Here is a 12,560-nt window from a genome sequence, read left to right as displayed (position 1 = left end):
AACCCCAGGCCTCCCCTTCCTCAGACGGCGGTCAGCCCTTGCTTCCTGGCGGCGTCTTCGGCCTTCCGGACGGCCCAGAGCTGCTCTTCTGGGTCCAAGCTGAGCAGCAAAGTCTCCCACTGCTCAGCCGTAGTTATGATGCGTGTAGTGTTAGTGCGGTGGGTGTTGGTTGGTGTGGCTTTCGGGCATGCCCAGATGATGTGATCGAGGTTAGCGCGGGTCTCGCAGGCTTTGCAGAGTGGGGAGTATGCATCGGGGTAAATTCGGTGGTATAGCGCGGGGTTTGGGAGCACCCAAATCCGTAATAATTAAAATCCGTAATTCGTAACTCCTGCAGAACGACCTAAACGGCAGCTGAGCGTGTTTTGCACGAGTCAGATCGGAGCTAGTATGAGAGTAAGAAACCACTCGAGACGAGTAAGATACTTTCCGTATTTAAATTTGCGCCTCTTTGCGTCTTTCTAATCTTATCGCAGCTGTTGGTTTGTTGAGCCGATTGTCTGTCAAAGCGGGGTGCATGTGAGTGTACACTTATTTGATCTTGTATAGAAATTGACAGAACTCTTTAAATATTTGTCTACACGTTAAAAACGCAAATATCACTACGCTGCATAGGGGTTTGGCGTCGACACTGTGCAGTTAAATCACGGCGCCCTTTTTTAATCATTTCTTTCTTCCCCCTCTCGCTCCGCCTTTTTTTTTTCTATAAAAATGGCCATCGCCATTAATTTCTGTTACTGCTTTGCTGGATTTGTTTTTTTTTTTCGGGTGTCGTGAATAAGACTCACGCCTTTATTGACCCCGATTCTCGCATCCCATCGTAATGTGCAAGCAGCCGCTTTTGTACTTGGTTTTTCTTATCATATTTCACTTTTTATCGGCAGCCGGTGATGTTGTTTGGGGAAAAAGGACGGTTCTAATTAAGCGTTATCTCAGTGCCTTTGCGGGTTTCAGTGCAGCTCCCCGAGGCGTTTCTTTTTTATTGATTTCTTCTTCCTTTTATGCATTGTAAGTGACAATGTAAGTTGTCTGGCTAAGCTGAACCCACACGCTCTATAGTAATAAGCCATTACAAAAAAAATGTCACAGTTTCGCCCTAAGGGCGAAGCAATGAATGCGATAGCAACACAGCAATGTCATACGAAGTAAGGTGAGCGGCTTTGGTAGCAACAACACGCAGAACTGTTGTCGACGCCATCGGCGTTTTGCCCGCGTTAGCTCAAAATGCGTGCGGTGTTGGTGACTGTTGCTGGAGCCTCTGATATAAATAGGCACTTGGTGCCGCAGCTAAACGTCGCCTCCCTTCCCTCCCCCTCCCCCACGGCCTCTCGCGCGTCTGAAGAAGGCGCGTTTGCTCTACATATATGGTGATTGTAAAGGAGAAAAGAGACGCCTACTTCTGCAGCCCTTAAGCGACCACGGCGCAGAACGCGCGTTTGTTCTCCGCCGCGCGTTCACTCCCCGTGAAAGACGCGCCCCTCGCGCCCTTTCACTCGCACATACAGCGTTCGGCGCGCGGCGACGATTTCATCTCCAAATGACGTCATACGGAACCTCACGGCGACGGCGACGGCGACGGCGACAGCGACGGCGACGGCGACGGCGACGGCAGAAATCTGCTTTTGAGTGTCCATATAATTGCTATCGCAATAAAAGTGGGTGTTTCGCGTTGATTACTCCATTACACTGATACAGGCCTTGTCAACAAAGTTGTTCTTCGGTCGGCCCCAACTTACCTTGTTTACTTTGTATTATCTCTTTCGCCGCTATGCCTTTGTATATGCAAGAACACTATATACGTGGTCATTTCGAGCAGCGCGCCGTTCGAGGCTGCATAAATTTAGGTACATTACCACCAAACGCGCTCACATACGCACCGGTGATACTTTTCTGCCTCTCTCTCTCTCTCTCAGCAAGGAGTTCGCGTCGGATAGTCATCAAAGACCACATCTTACTCTTGATCTCAGTTGGTTCTTTGTCCACACCAGAGCCTTAAAATTCATATTACGCCTCTCAGAGTGTTTCTAAGCACTTTGAAGGCGTCATTCATCAGTTGAGAATTCGCGTAGCCAACATCAATATGTCTTTGTTCTTTTTTTTGTGCGTGTGTTTGTGTATGATTGTGCAACTCAGTTCACCGCTGTATCCCGAGTGCAAAATATACCTGCTGATTCTGAACGCGTGCAGTGTCACTGCCGCCTCTACCCCGCCACGCAGTTAACAACCTTACAGACCACTGATATCCTTGAGCGCTGGGACAGAAGTTGCGATGCATATCGAGTCACAAATGTTCTGCTGTTACATTTGCGCCAGTCAGGAAATATGGACATTCTTTGAAATTTGGTCATCTGGGCTTGATTTCTTATTTCTTATTTCTAATTTCTAAATTAAATTATTATTTGTTTTTGCTTTTGCTTCTTCTCTTGCCTTTTTCATGTCAATTCGAACACCTCATCTGAAGAAACAAGCACTGAATATAGCAGGGCTGGCATCTTCAGCTTTCATTAGACCCCCTCTCTCTTTCTTATCCTTTAATCAGACCAGATACATATGGATCTTCAGCGGCGTGCTTTCGATGACAGACAGGCTTCCATCATTGCTCAGTGACTTCACAATTCAAACAGTGGCTCTGAGGTTGCAGATTCCGCTATTAGAGACATGGGTGCAGCAGCAGTGGTCGTCAATAATAGTGTTTACTTCCCTGTATTGCACGCCAGTCAAAGGCGTTGACGGACTAAACTGTAGCCGAATGGTCCAGCTGACGGGCCTCTGTTCCGCGCTCGGTACTGGTTCTGAAAGGTTCTGAACAAAACAGCGTCATTCGGGACGCGCAGGCACCGTCGAAGGAAAAGCGAGCGAGAGCATGACGTGATACAGTTGGAGCCAGAAAAGTTGGCCCATCACGTGATCATGTCGCGGGTAGGTTTTTCCGTCTCCCTTCGCCACATTGAGCGACCTCAGCGCGCGCTCTCCCGAAAAGACAACAGCTGCGACCGCAAACGTGCGGCTGCCGCACCGGCACCTTTCAACGAAGACAAGGGTATACCTTAAAGAAGCGACGGAAGTTGCCCAAGTTCATCGGGATAAAGTGTGCACCGAGCAGTCATCAGCAAAAGCGTCAAAGTGAGGGTGCACCGATTAAAACCTACCTGGAACCAAGCACACTGGGATCAGTCTGCCGAGCTCAGGATCACTTGTTGGGCCGATATTTGGAAGAAATAGGAGATAGAAAAAGCGAAAGGAGCGGCTTCGCGGAGAGTAGGTTTGCGAATATTGGCCGCGTGACGTATTACTCCGTTCTAGCTTTTTTTTAAGTTTTAGTTGGTTGGAATTTATTGCGGCGTGCTCCCCTCCCCCCCTCCCCCCCCCCCAAAAAAAAGAAAAAAAGAAAGGACAGCAGCTAAAGAAAGGGTTTGTGTACCTTTTTGACAAAAGAAAATAAAATGAAATGAAAAAAAAATTTCCGCATAACAGAATTGTTTTCTCGTGTATTCGAATTACAATAAGATGCTATCATGTCTGTACGTTGTGTGTAAGTCATACTTTACGATTTTTCTGATACTTTTTGCTTTGAGAAATTCAATTAGTTCAATTGATCGCACTTGCGCCAAGCGAAGGGCTCAAAAACGAAATGACAGTTGGATGGCTTTGTCTTTGAGTTTCCACGTAACAGAAAATATTTTCTCGTATATTCGCATTACAATCCGATGCTACCATGTATGCAGATTGCAAGTCAAAGTTTACAAATTTTTTACCTATTTTACTTTGAGAAAATTAATAACTTCAGTAACGCACTTGGGCTAGGTGAAGGGCCTACAAGAATAAGGATGCACGCTGTGCTAACGGTACCGCCACCTAGCGATCGCGGACACTCAGACAGACCTCAAACGGGAGCTGAAAAGTGGCTTTGTCTTTTTCATAAAATGCCATTGGCGTAGCCCGTATAAGACGGGACGAACAGACACAGAAACACACACTCAGCGCTAACTTTCCGCAATACATTTATTTCCGAGATGAGCAGTACTTACATCCTTCACTAGGTGCACCTTTGCACACGTGCTCCGAAAATGTCAGCAAACGCAAAAAAAAAAAAAAAAAAAACGTGCAACAAAGGGAGGCTCGTGATATGCATTTATGACATGCGAAAATATTCTAATTCATTTCTTCATGATGCAATGGAAGTTTTGCTGACGCATACATGGCAATGTATTCTGCGTCGATGGTTACCCGAGTCATTTCATTTGCGCTCGTGCCCAGAAAAGATTGACAGTCACTTTAGTATACGTCAAAGAGGGTGAAGGCGAAAGCCTGCGCGCTTAAGAGACATTCACCAAATTACTTGACATTTTCATTAGAATGTGTTGTTACTTCTTATTACTTGTTTTCTGCGACCAAAGGTCACGCGCTCGAGTGCCTTAATTGAAGTTACGGTAATTACCTGTGCCCCAATTAACCTCGCCATAATTAAGACCGAAGGTCGTGGGTTCTACTCCCCTCGAAGGTCGAGGGTACGACGGCCACCGAAGGTCGTGGGTTGGAGTGCCTGAATTACCTTATTATTAATTAACTATGATGGATCATGTCCATGTCATCAATCAGGTAATCGAGAAAACTGCGGAGTATAATCAGCCTCTCTATATGGCTTTCATAGATTATGGAAAGGTATTTGATTCAGTAGAGATACCAGCAGTCATAGAGGGACTGCGTAATCAAGGAGTACAGGAGGAATACGTGAATATCTTGGCAAATATCTACAAGGATTCCACAGCTACCTTGGTTCTCCACATGAAAAGTAGAAAGTTACCAATCAAGAAAAGGTTCAGGCAAGGAGACACAATCTCTCCGATGCTATTCACTGCGTGCTTAGAAGAAGTATTCAAGCTCTTAGACTGGGAAGGCTTAGGAGTGAGGATCAACGGCGAATATCTCAGCAACCTTCGGTTTGCAGATGACATTGTCCTATTCAGCAACAATGGGAACGAATTACAACAAATGATTGAGGGCCTTCACCAAGAAAGCGTAAGAGTGGGGTTGAAGATTAATATGCAGAAGACAAAGATATTGTTCAATGGCCTGGCAAGAAAACGAGAATTCAAGATCACCAGTTTGCCTCTAGAGTCCTTGAAGGAGTACGTTTATCTAGGTCAATTACTCACAGGGGACCCTGATAATGAGAAGGAAATTACAGAAGGATGAAATGGGGTTGGAGCGCATACGGCAGACACTGCCAAATCCTGACTGAGAGCTTACCACTGTCATTGAAAATAAAAGTGTACAATCATTGCATTCTACCGGTGTTAACATATGGGGCAGAAACTTGGAGCTTAACAAAGAATCTCGAGAATAAGTTAAGGATCGCACATAGAGCGATGGAACGAAAAATGTTAGGCCTAACGTTAAGAGACAGGAAGAGAGCGGTGTGGATGAGAGAGCAAACGGCGATAGCCAATATTCTAATTGACATTATAAGGGAAAAAATAGAGCTGGGCAGCCCATGTAATGCGTAGGATGGATAACCGGTGGACCATTAGAGTTACAGAATTGATGCCAAGAGAAGGGAAGTGCTGTCGAGGACGGCAGAAAACTAGGTGGGATGATGAAGTTAGGAAATTTTCAGGTGCAAGTTGGAATCAGCTAGCGCAAGACAGGCGCAATTGGAGATCGCAGGGAGAGGCCTTTGTCCTACAGTGGACCTAAATATCTGCTGCTGATGATGATGGTGACGATGATGATGATTAACTGTGCCTTCGCTAACTTCACCTTAACGCCAAAGTTGTTGAGTTCGACGACCACATAAGCTCGGGGGTTGTACTCCCACCGGAGGTTGTGGGTTCTAGTGCCTGAATTAACTCTCTAAATTACCACGATGATGACGGTTACCGGCACACCATCAGAATTGTTGCGTCAGCGTTTGCATATAGGTAAGCATTACTACACCGAGTCATAGTGTACGATTTCACTTCGACGACACGGTTTTCGCTCAAGGACGTTGAAGGTCGACTGAATGATGAGACATATAAGGCTTTCACCTAAATAACAGTTTCGTGATACAGGGGATGGCAAGCGCACTTATTACAGTGAAGTGCAAGCAAACGTTCAGGTTGGTCCTTGCTTTCTTTATTCCTGTGTTTGCGTAGCCTATCATTAAAGCATCTACCTGTTTGGCGAACATAGCTTGCTCCGCACATCGTGGGGATACGGTAGATAACACCTGAGCTGCACCCTCCGTACCTTTCTCTGTGTTTATTCTCATAGTTTGTTATTGTGATAGCAACTATATGGACACTCAAAGAGGATTTCTGCCGTCGGCGTCGCCGTCTGCTTCGCCGTAAGGTTCCGTATGAGGTAAACGGCGATGAAATCGTCGCCGCGCGCCGGACGCTGCATGTGCGAGTGAAAGGGCGCGAGGGACGCGCGCTTTCACGGGGAGCGAACGCACGGCGGAGAACAAACGCGCATTCTGCGCCGTGCTCCCGGAAGGGCTGCAGAATTAAGCGTGTCTCCCCTGTTTACAATCACCATATATATATATATATATATATATATATATATATATATATAGAGAGAGAGAGAGAGAGAGAGAGAGAACAAATGCGACTTCTTCCGTCGCGCGAGAGGCCGTGGGGGGACGGAAGGGAGGGAGGGGAGGCGACGTTTAGCTGCGGCACCAAATGCGTATTTATATAAGAACGTTGCGAGACGAGAAGGTGGTAAAAACTTCCGACGCTGCTCCACGAGTTTCCCATTCTCATCTCGTCGACAACCTCCAAGCCGCCCCCAGAAGCACCGGCAACAGTCACCAACGCCGACGGCGTCGAGAACAGTTTTCCGCGTTGCTGGTGCTGCTGCAGGTCCAAGTTCATACAGCTGATAAAACTATCCTTACTCCGTATAGCTCTCTACTAATTTGCAATCGCAATTGATGCTTCGCCTTTCGGGTCAAATTGCGCCAATGTTTTGCTACAGCTATTATATGAAGACGCCACCAGCGATATTATTGTGAGGTTCCGCGTATACTTAGGTATATGCAAGGTAGATCCCATATTCATCAACCGCCAAAGTTGCTCAAACTAGGTTTTGCGTTCTTCACTAAATTATTCCTCAGCATTTGAGAATGGCAGCACACAAAATAAATGTGAAACATAACGATAACAGCGCATGACTTTAATCTTAAATCTTCTCAGAGTGTTAAATATAAACACTGCAAAACAATATCAGTGCTCAGACTTGAAAATGATGTAATTTTACTGATGTGGCTCTTTATGGGCAGCGTAGTGACACCTGTCCAATGCCATTACAAGCTCTACACGGTGTGTTTAAGCTTTTAAGGGTTGCGGATATTTTGGCACACCCGCGTATGTGGCCTCCGTGTTAGTCGGACCCGCCTATAGTTGGAACACCGACAGAGGAGTTCAAGAACAAGGCTAAACCTTGCTATTATTGTCAGTGCTTTGTTCTTCGGGCGAAACTGCCATTTTTTTATTAACGCGAAAGTGTTTTATGCCGGGGTCCACCAAGACTTCACTGACGTATTTCCGTCACGGAAATACGTCAGCTTACAATGTACACGAACATAATACAAAGAAAGTAACCAGAAGAAAAAGTTCCACAAACATGCAAAATTTGGAAATCGAACCCACGACCTCTCGGTCCGCGACGATAGATCGCCGAGCGTTTAACCCATTGCGCCACAAACGCATTTGCAGAGAGCTACACAGACGCGCCTTATATATCTAACACTCCTCCGTGTATCCGCGCTCTTGCTCGGGGCGGTGCCGCCGCCTACGAGCAGAAAAGAGAAGTACTGCATTATGACACTAACGCGCACCGACAGTGAACGCTTCGGTGGTCTCAGCACTACGACGCCTCGATGCCAGCATTCGAAGGGACGCTGGCATCAAGAAGCACTACCAACGCCACCTAGGTGGCGTTCACCGTACTCAGCACAGCGGAGCGTGGCCTCCGCAATTAGCTCTGAAAATGTTTCTGAAGTTGATCGCGGAGGCTGCAATTACGACGCGCTGTACGCGCTGATTTGACTCGGTGACGATTCAGTTACGTGCTTTGTCTTGCGCGTTGTATTAGTGTGTCAGTTACGTGCTTCGTCTTTCGCGTTGTGCTAGCGTGTGCAGCGTAGTGCAGCTTCCATATGCACGACGGTTGCTCATGGTCATCGACGTTGGTAGTCGTGATGGAGGAGACGTGCCACCAGGCGTCAGCGTGGGTGCATCAACGCCTAAGGGCGCTTTAGCCACAAAACACCAATAGACATTATATATCAATGTGCAATAAACATTACACTACTTCTGTGAAGACACGTTTCACTTTCGTGTTCTATACCGATTCCTATATAAGAGGGATCAACCACATTTTTTTTTTCGTAGGATGTTTGCTTGAACCCGACAAAAGCCTATGAATTCAGCTTGCTTGATTCGCCTGTTACGATCAAGTGAACACCAGTGGGTTGAGTTCAGCAATAGTTGATAATATTGAACTGCCGCCGAGAAAAGCCGCTATGATGGAACCGGTCAATCGGACACTTTTGAAAAAAAAAGTCAGCTATGATGGAACAGGATAAAAAAAAATCACCGCATATCCACGAAGTGAATGATGATGAGTGGGCGAAGCACCGGGGGATCATTCGGGTAACCGTGAGTCCCCGTACATGTGAGAGCGCGGGAAGCGGCGGCAAAACGCTGGAAGGTGGTGGTGGTGGTGGTGAAAACATTTATTTTAGGAAAATACAAGAGTTGACCCCCGAAGGGGGGACACCTAAGTGGACTCCCTAGTCCGGGATTCCATTGGAGATGGCCGCCGCTCGGGCACGCGCTACCAGGGCGCGCTGCGCGCACAAGGTAGAGCAGCTGAGCAGGGTCTCCTCCCAGGCCTCTCGTGTGGGAACGGGAAAAGGGGGGAGAGAGGAAGCGTTCTCTACCTGAGGTTGGTGGCGCCGATGCTCGGTTCAAGCGCGACGCCGGCAAGCGGACCCAGAGGCGGCGAGAGCGCGGGAAGCGGCGGCAAAACGCCGGAAGCGTTCTCTACCTGAGGTTGGTGGCGCCGATGCTCGGTTCAAGCGCAAGCTTCGTGAGCCCTCAGCTCCGGGTCCGCATGCCGGCGTTGCCGTGCTGCTGCAGCTTCGCGAGTCCTCAGCTCCGGGTCCGCTTGCCGGCATTGCCGTTTTGCTGCAGCTTCCCGCGTCCCTAGACTCTGGGTCCACTTGTTGTCTGCGTCGCCGTGCTGCAGCAGCTTTGCGAGTCCTCGACTCCGCTTGCAGTTGAGCCGCCACGCTCGCCTTTTCATCCATAGCGGGCGCACCGTTATCAGAAGCGACCGTTATCATCCATGGCTGGAGAGCGAAAGAGAGCGCGCGTCGGGAACGAACTTCCTTGTGCACCGCAGCGCCCCTAGCGGACTACATGCAAACCAGAGCTTACGGACGACGGACGACGACGAGGGACAAGGCTCGGCCCTACGGTGCTTCGCCCCTGAAAGAGTCGCGCTCCCCACAAGCGTAGACGATAAACATAGCAGACGGGTGTGCAAAGGCCGGCGGCTACCGATCGAATGCTGCTTGTACGACGAACGGCATGGACCAATGCGGAGGAAGACCTGCAAATAGAAAGCATATGCGAACCGAATTGTCTGTAGAAAAGAATAAGCTGACTCACTTGAAAACGTAGTTGGTTTGATCTATAATACTCGGTGGAGTGGATTTCATGAAAGGGCAGCGAAAATCAGTATCTTTACGCGAGAGGGTTCTCTAAGAAGATGGCAGAAGATTTGAAAAGTTTGATTGCCTGTGATACGTGGGCTACGAGTGCTTGCCGATCATTATAGTATGCGCATCAGACAACTTCGTTTCCAGAAACGTTTTCTGCATCTTCTTCTTCTTCTTTTAAATTCTTTTTATTGCATTAGTTTGGCTAGAGAAGCAATGACTGTCTTCCAAAACACATGATTGTTGATACCCGTCCTCGAGCGCATATTTCGAGCTTCAGGAACAAACAGCACGATAAAGAACCTCCGCTGCGGAGACGCACTCGCATCTTCCGAAGAAGCAACAGTAGCAGCGCTAGTTAAGCGCCGGTGCACGGTTAACCGTCGTGGTTTCTCCGAAGCCTCTGTTTATAGACCGCCCTGCAGGTGTGCACGATATGCACGCATCCCCTACGCGGGTACGGTTTCCTCTCGCTGCTCGCTTAGCACGCTGTCGCCGAACGGAAGAAATGCGGGGCGCGTCGAGCACGCTCCCGGCGAGGAAAGCGAGCGGTGTCCGCTCCGCCGCCTGCCTTTGCACGCGCGTCGGCGTGGGCGGGAGGGGCGTGTATCGTGGCGCGTCGTGATAATGAAGGCGCCATTAATTCTGGCTCCCCACTCCTGAGCACGGCGCTCCGCAGCCGACTCGCACGCGCCACCTAAGACCGGGAGTTGCTTCCTTCGTCTTACCGCGTGGTTCGTTGCGTTGGTGTTCGCGTGCCTTCGGAAAACCGAGCCTAGCCTGTCTACTTTCTGCGTTCTCCTTTGTTCGTGGTGCTCACAACCAAGGCGCATCGCGTACGCTGGTAGGTATCGCTTCGTGCGTTGCGTGGGCCTTACGCTCGGGAAGGTTACATTTCTCCGCCTCTATCGGCATTGTCATTTTTTTTCCCTTCATTTTGTTCCCCCCTCGTTCACCTGTATATGTCCGGTGGTCAGGTGTTCAGGGCTCGTTTCTTAGTACCAAACCGCGCGCGGCTCTGAAAGGGCCGAGCCCTCCTTCGATGAGAGCACACAGCGAGAAGTGCCGTGAGGTACCGCGTATTCCCGCGTATAGCTGGGCACGGATAGAAACTGGCGTTCGGTGCGCTGGTAATGTGCGCTCGTTAGAACGCTTCCTGACTTGTTCTGCTGCTGCTCTGAGAAACATCTGGATACTGTCGTCAGCTGTCGGCTGTTACGGCTCTTGGCGACAAAATAGCACGTTAATCTTTTGGTTTCGACTCTTCGGACGAACACATTGCAGAGAAGAGGGGGTTGGAAAATTCCAAAGTACGTAGAAATAAATACGCGGTGATCAAGAGATTGTAATTTCGATATCACGTTTATAATATAAATAGTGACTAATGCATCAACATGGTCAAGTCTTTGGTCCCGTTCCATCCGTAATGAGATTTTCCTGAATGATGTGTGGAAGGTATAGATGCTGCCTGTTGCGATGTCTACCATGCAAAGCGCGGGAGTTATTCGTGGCGCATCGTGATCCTTTACCTGCTTACAAGCGGCAACAGCGGCAAGCCGGCTTCAGATTTTGTGACCAATGCGCTGTGCCTGAAATCACCGGATTGTTCCCATTGCGTGTATTGGCTGTCCAGCTACCTCAGCTCCGAAAAGTCATGAATATACTCATAAACTTTACGATAGGAATAACAAAAATTTAAGAACGATTGCTTAAGCAAAAAAAAAAACAGTATTGCCGCTATAATCAGTCGACTTTCAATTCAATATAAGGGTGTCATTAACACTTATGACTTGCTGTATATCTTTCTTCCCATTCAGGTTTTGTTAAGCACGAAATATTGTACAAAGTGTTCAAAATAAAAGCGTATCTGAATACAAGTGCAACATGTCCCCCATTTTTTTTTTTTTTTTTTTTTTTGACAATGGGCCAATAAAGATACCCTTTCTTATCGACATTCTGCTCAGCATTTAATTGCCTACTCCAACTAAATTTTAAAAATACGTTTGATAAAGGCGAGAATACAGAGCTGGCGAACATGACAATTTCTGCTTTGCACTAGACAAGAAGTTTGACCTGTTTTATAGGTGAGCAGCTGTGTGCACGTAGTCATATAACTTCGCGTTCCGAAAGTACGCTGATCTCGTTCTTCAACAGAAAGGAATAAAACCTGCTGCTAGGCTAATTAGTTCATTACGTGGAAACTCTCCATGATAACTAAGTGGCTTGGCGTTGCGCTACAGAGCAAGAGGCCCAGGGCTCGATCTCGGCAGTGCCGCCGCATTCTGATGGGGAACGGACGGAACACAAACTTTTCCGTACGGTGCATTGAGGGCCCGTTAAAGAACCGCAGTTGGTGAAAATAATTCCCGAGCCACGTATACACCGTGCCTCGCAATCAGATCATGGTTTTGGCAGGTAAAACCTCAAAGTACAAATTAAAATGTGCAAATGGAAGGCAAGGTGCAGCGCAACATATATGCAAGCTACGAAAAGGCTGCGTATTTCGTTGAATATAAAACAGGAATCACTATGCCTGTCGGTACTGGTCCAATAAGTTGTCTCCAGCCCTCACGTTGTCCATATCACACTTATGCAGGGACCTGTTCAGACAACTGAAGACGACGTATCATACAAAGTCTTCATTTCTATCGTGGTATTGAGCATGTTGTGCTTTAAGACTGCACTTGAGCGCGAAAAGCCAAAGGCCCTTGCTGTTACGTGAGAAATCTAAAAACGCAATACCTTACGTTTCTGAAACGATAGGAGGCGTGCGCGAGCCCTGCCTCGGCTTGCCGAGCAGGCTAAATGGGCGCAATTACGGCACACCGCGCTCGATGGCACA

This window comes from Dermacentor silvarum, chromosome 2 (genome assembly GCF_013339745.2).
Source record: "Dermacentor silvarum isolate Dsil-2018 chromosome 2, BIME_Dsil_1.4, whole genome shotgun sequence".
Lineage (NCBI taxonomy): Eukaryota > Metazoa > Arthropoda > Arachnida > Ixodida > Ixodidae > Dermacentor > Dermacentor silvarum.
The sequence above is the reverse complement of the archived record's forward strand: the minus strand, read 5'-3'. Positions refer to the sequence as shown.